Here is a 6652-nt window from a genome sequence, read left to right as displayed (position 1 = left end):
AGAAGCTGTATAAGAAAGCATGTCTAAAATCACAGAACTATGCACACAAAATGAACATGCACACTTGCACATACATGGAGTTAGGAATCAAAAATCTTATCAGATACATAGTGGGAAAAGCAGAAAGAAGATATGGAGATTTGATCAGCTAAAGATGTTGGAATATTACAGGAATAGCATGAAGTGGTTCTTGGTACATACAAAAAAATGGGCAGGTGGGCAGAGAGAATGATAAATCCAGGCTGCCAGGGAGAGATTCAGTTGGCTATGCATGAGTTAAAGATAGTAGATGTCAGTTTTCTGGATGAAATATTGTATTATAGAGTAGTGGGTTGAAGAAGGTTGGACTTGCATGGTCCAGGGGAGGCACGTCTGCTTAGCAGGACACCTCCATGGTCTGGGGTCTGTCCATGGCATCAGAGGGACTCAAGGACTTCTTGAGTTCCATCTTACTGACTGCTGGTGACTGTCTAGCTGAAGGCACTTTCTGCAGAGCCCATACTACCTGAGGCTGAGTGGGTTTGTGATCAGATGAGCTGAGTCATGCTGGCAACTGGTATGTAACCCACTCTCTGCAAAAAGTGCTGAAGGCCTTGTGAATTTCCTGGGCTGAACCACTTGGGGCTGTCCCCCACAGTCTGCCATCTTTAGCAAAGTTGTATTTACAGGGTCCTGGCAAGAGTTGCATTCAACCACAGCCTCAACTGCAGGTGAACTGTCCCCAACTATGAATGATGGAGCACATTGTGATGGTTTCCCCCATTATCATTTTGGCCTTCTATTATAGGAAATCAAGAAGAGCTGTAGGTTTTGTTGGTCGATATCTTGGGCAATGTGCAGTCTGTAGGTTTGTATCACATCCAGCAAGTTGGCCTGCAACTCTTCCTGCCTGAAGTGATGAGCCAAAACAATGTCCACAACATTGGCTGTCAGGCCCAAGTGTTTGGAAGCTGCCCAGTCAATCCAGCCTTTAGCCAAGGGGCCAGTGTTAATGGGCACAAGGCCTTCCACAAACTCTGGACAAGAGAGGGCAAATCTGGAGAGGACATAAGCTCCAGCTCCAGCTCCAAACCCAACGATGCCTTTCACACTTAAGCAGGTAAGAACAGCAGGCAGCATTTTGGACAGCTCATCCACTGTGGGGTTACTGGTACCTTGCTGGGAAAGAGGGGGCACCTTCTTCTGGCCCAGAGCACCCACATGACAGACAGCAAAGTGCTGGGTCATCTCTTGCATTTCCTCAAAGTTAAAGAATACATTGAAACAGGATTTATGGTTAAGGCCAATATTGTGATATGTCAGAATAACAGATTCTGTATGTTTCCTTTCAGTATGTCTCATAGTGACATGGACCACATCTTGAGTTGTTTCTATGTTATGTTCCTGACAGTCAACAGCCTGGAAGTTTTGTGTACCATTCTGAATAGCAGGTACCTGCCCACAGCAGCAATGGTGGTGGCAGTGGAAGCAGTGGCAAGGGGTGGGGAGGAGCTAAGGTTTTGTTTTTGCATTGGATTTTGTGTGTGCATATAATACACTAATACATTAGTTTAGTAAACTTTTTAATTGAAATAAAACATTCACACAGAAAAGTGCATAAATCACAATTGTTCGGCTCCATGCATTGTTACAACTTGAACATATCCATACAAACATAACCACCCAGTAATGAAATAGAACACCTTGGAAGTCTCCCTTATGCTGCCTCCTAATAACTACCCTTGCTGTCCTCCCCAGGGCAACCACTATCATGACTTCTAACACCAGAGAGTATTTGTCTGTTTCTGAACTTTGAATAGTTAGAATCATGCACCAGAGAATCTTCTGGGTTTGCAAGATTCGTCCATTTTGTTCTGTACAGCAGTAGCTTATCATTTCATATAGTCTTCCATTGCATGAATATACAGCTATTTATCCATTCTCATTTTGGGCAGCTTGCCACCTGATGTTTTTTAGAAATCACCACTTGGACGTATTCTGACTTTGCTTGTGGGGTTTAGATACAGTTTGAGAATAATACTACTCCGCTTTTAATTTGCAATTTCCTTTTCTTCAGCCAAAGAGTCAGTTTGTATAGTGTTTCAAAACCTATCAGCCAAAGACCACCAGGAATACTCTTGTAGTTTGGTTTATTGGCTCACAGCAGCATGAGAATGTGCCCCAAAGGAACTTTGGGCCCATCTCAGTAAGGGAAACTTGGATTTGGGCATGTGCTGGATGATTCTGAAGAGGATTAGCAAAGCAGGAGCCAAGTCCATACCAGATGCTGTTTAGGAAGCAGGGGCAATTGATTCTTCAATTGAGATGAACTTCATTTGAATTTAAGTTCATAAAGGTTAGTGTCTGGGGACACAGGGCAGGGTAGAAGAGGGTGGAAAGTAGACCAGAAGGGGCAAACTGCCATGTATCCTGTCTAAAAAAACTACTAGAGGAAGCCAAATTAAAAAAATGAATGAGAAAAGCTGGCTGAAAAACAAGGACAGCGTAATATGCTAAATGGAGCGATAAGCAATAAAACCAGTAAAATTTATTATTGACTATAAGTAATTACTGAAATTGTGATTCTGGAAAGATTCTTATATAAATTCACATCAAAATATATATATTTATCATAAAACAATACAGAAAGTACTAAGAAAGATTTTTAAAAATTGTCCCAAATGCCACTACCTGAGACCAACCACCTTCAACATTTGTTGATCATCATTCTAGGCACTTTCTATGCAAATATATATAAAAGGCTAGATAGAAATAATTTTATGATGTACAATGTGAGAGAATTTCATTTTAGAGATGCACCAAAGTTTGCCTTCAGACGGTATTTGGCTTACATCTGTTATTTGATTGTGGCTTTGGTTAAATAACCAAATACCTACTTCATATCATTTCTGACATCTCTGAACTTGTATGTGATCCATGATCATGTTTATATAGATTTCCATCATATTTGATCAACATAAAAGTATCAGTAAATATTTTTATGATATTTTATATCAACATAAAAATATCAGCAAATAAAGCAAGGCATGTTATTTGGATTTCCTGTTAATATCTGAATATCCTTTCAAATATAGGTAACCATTCAAAATGTAACTCAGTAAAACTGTCCTTATATATACTAGAATTCTATCAGTCAGTTGAAGTATATAGTATATTTAATATTTCATTATTAAAATGTCACAATAATTAATGATTTTGAAAGCTGATAATTGGGTATACAAAATAATGATTAAAATTTTTCAAATAATTAAATATGAAAATAAAATTGACAATTCAACTTTTAAGAGAGATTGTGTTAACTAGGTGTCTTTGGGAAAAACTTTATATTTTTTAAAGCTAAGAAATGTTTATAACAATTTAAATAGATTATATTATAATTTAGCGAATAGATTATATCATAATTTTAATCTTTGTAGAATTGTTTGTTATAATAGTATTCACAACATTAATAAAATAATCTTTAATAGTGTATCACTTTTTCTTTGACTGAGGGATATTTTAAAAGACATTTAAAATATATATATAATAGGCTCAAACAAAGGAGAAGATATTTGTAACCAATATAACCAACAAAGGATTAATATTTAGTATTTATGAATAACTCATACTAGATATTAAGAAAAAAAGAAGTTATTCAATAGAAAAGTTGGCAAAAGCCTTTTATCAGAAAAGGAAATGTGTATTTATGTGCCAGTTTGGATACATTATATCCCCCCAAAAGCCATATTCTTTAATGCAATCTTGTGGGGGCAGAGTTATTAATCTTTTTTATTAGTGCGTGACCACTTGATTGAATGTTTCCATGGAGATTTGACCCCGCCCATTCAGTGTAGGTCTTGATTAGTTTACTGGAGTCCTTTAAAGGGAGCTCACACAGAGAGCAGAGAGACAAAAACGCCCCGGGATATGCTAAGCCAGGAGACGCAGATGCCTGCTGACACTTGGAGGCTCTTGGAGATACAGACAGAAAGACATTTGAAGATGCTAAGCTAAGAGATGAAGCCCAGAGACATTCTGGAGAAAGCCATTTTGAAACGCAACCTGGGAGCAAAGGAACACAGACACCAGCAATGTGCCTTCCCAGCTGACAGAGGTGTTCCAGATGTCATCTGCTGTTCTTCAGTGAAGGTATCCTCTTGTTGATGCCTTAGTTTGGACACTTTTATGGCCTTAGGACTGTAAATCTGTAACCAAATAAACCCCCTTTATAAAAGCATACCCATTTCTGGTATTTTGCATAATGGCAGCATTAGCAAACCAGAACAATGGTCAATAAATTGATGAAAAATGCTCAATGTTATTAGTAGTCAGGGAAATGTAAAGCAGGACCAGAATAGGATACCATTTTATATCCATTCAATTGGCAAAAATTAAGAAATATGATGATGCTTTCTGAAGAGAATATTGATTAATAGGATCTCTAAGACATTACTGGTCCATGCACAAATCAATCACTTGGCATTATCTTGCACTGTTGAAAATCATATACCCAACAATTCTACTCTTAGATATAAACCCATGAGAAATTCTTTCACAGGTACAACAGGAGACATATGACAAGAATGTCTACAGTAGGACTATTTGTAAGAGCAAAATAATGGAAGCCATTCAAATACACATTGACCACAGAATGGATAAATTGTGGTATATTCACACCTTGAATGCAAAACACAGCAGTGAAAATGAATGGCATTCACTTACATGGCACAACACAAATAAATCTTAAGAACATGATTTTGAGTGAAAAAGAAAGTCTTGGAAGACTACTGTTTGTAAAATATCAAAAACTAGCAAAACAAAACACTATCTTGTTTAGGCATCCATATATATGTGTGTGTGTGTGATAAAACTCCCAGATAATGGTATCTCTTGGAGGACGCAGGGGGACTGAACAGGAGAGGAACACATGAGTAGATTTAAGTTAGTGGTAATATTTTAGTTCTTGGGATGGATGTTGAGCTCATGAGTGTTCATTATAAAATTAAAAAGAAAACAATCAAACAATAAATAAATGTATTTCACTGACCTATCCTCTAACACTAAGAGGATTTTTATTGCCTTCAATTCCAACCAGGTCAGGTAACCAATCCTACTCCTAGATCAGACTCCCAGTCCCTGGAGTGTTAGTTGCTGCCACCATTTCTGGTGTGAATCATTCATTGTGTAGGTCAAGATTCTTAGTTGCAGATAACAGAATCTGCACAACCAGTTTGGATAGAAAGGGATTTACTGCAAGGCATTAGATGCTGAATAAAGTTAAGTTTTAAGAAACAAATGAGATTGTGACTGAAATGGGGTCTTGGATGATGCTGTCTTTCTTAAGTCAACTTCCCTTGAATTAGAGTCTGAGATGGGGATTCTTGTTCAAGTCATTTATTGGGAGAGTACTCTCAGGAGAAGAGAAGTGAGGGAAGTAGGTGAAGACAGGAGAAGAAAGATAAGAAAGGATGTGGTTTCATCTGGAGATTATCTTCAGCCTGGTCCCATGGGGGAACATGAAAGCATGAATCATACCTCAGAATTGGTTCCTCCTTTAAGCATGGGGGATAGCTTTTTGTACCAGGGGGTGGGGGGTTGCTTAACCTCCCAAAGGAGTTGATTCCCATTTGGCTGAGGGATATTATTTAGAGAAGGAGCAGCTGTTAGCAGCCAACTCTTATAGTGGCTGGGGTTGGGGACACTGACCAGGGCACAGCACCAACGTCATCTTCTACCCAGGATTATGGATCTCTTGGTTGTAAGTAAATGAAAATATGACCCAAACCACCATAAGAACAGAGGACATTTATTGGCTTACACAATTGAATGTTTCAGGGCTACAACTTGCTGGCTTCAAGTGAGACTTGATTGAGAAGTCTGTGACTGTTTGGGGCTCTGGCTCCAGTCTCTGCTATTATCTCATTTCTCTCCTCTATTGGTTAACTTTATAATTCTGGGGTCTTGGATGATATGTAGTTTGGTCACATGTAGTTGCCACAGGTCTAGGAATTACATCTCCACAACACCATCTAGTAGAAAGTAGAGAGACTTTTCTGGTAGGAAGACAGGAAGAATCCAAACAAATCTCTTTTGAGCCTTATTGATTCAACTGAGTTATAAGCCTATCCCTGAAGCAATCACTGGGGCCAGGAGGATGGAATATGCTCCTTATTTAAACCAAATCAGAGCTTATACCACATGGCTGGGAAATTCCAAGACTTCTAGGGAAAAGGGAAGGGGAAAGGGACTCTGGGGAGGCAAAGAGAACATTGTGACAGAAGAGCTGAGTGACATTAAGTGGGAGGGACTCAGGTTTGTAGGTGACATAAGGCTGTAGGTATAACAGATATGGATGGCATTGGTTGAGGATTATGCCAGTTCATATATATTGTGTCCCCTAGAAAAAGCCATATTCTTTAATGCAATCTTATAGGGGCAGAGGTATTAGTTATGATTAGGTTGGAAACTTCTGATTGAGTGTTTCCATGGAAATGTGACCCACTCAACTGTGAGTGACACCTTTGGTTAGGGTGTGACCTCTGATTGAATGTTTCCATGGAGGTGTGGCCCCACCCATTCAGCATGGGCCTTGATTAGTTCACTGGAGTCTTATAAAGAGGCTTATAAACAGAACAACTTAAGAGCAACTGAGAGTGACATTTTGAAGAGCAAC

The 6652-nt window shown here is 38.8% G+C and overlaps 1 pseudogene; it reads right to left on the bottom strand.

Moving 5' to 3' along the window:
- Positions 1-376: 376 nt before the first annotated feature.
- Positions 377-5541, bottom strand: LOC119514138 (annotated as a pseudogene).
- Positions 5542-6652: the final 1111 nt, after the last annotated feature.

Source organism: Choloepus didactylus, chromosome 2 (assembly GCF_015220235.1).
Source record: "Choloepus didactylus isolate mChoDid1 chromosome 2, mChoDid1.pri, whole genome shotgun sequence".
Classification (NCBI taxonomy): domain Eukaryota; kingdom Metazoa; phylum Chordata; class Mammalia; order Pilosa; family Megalonychidae; genus Choloepus; species Choloepus didactylus.
This window is presented reverse-complemented; position numbering and strand designations above follow the sequence as displayed.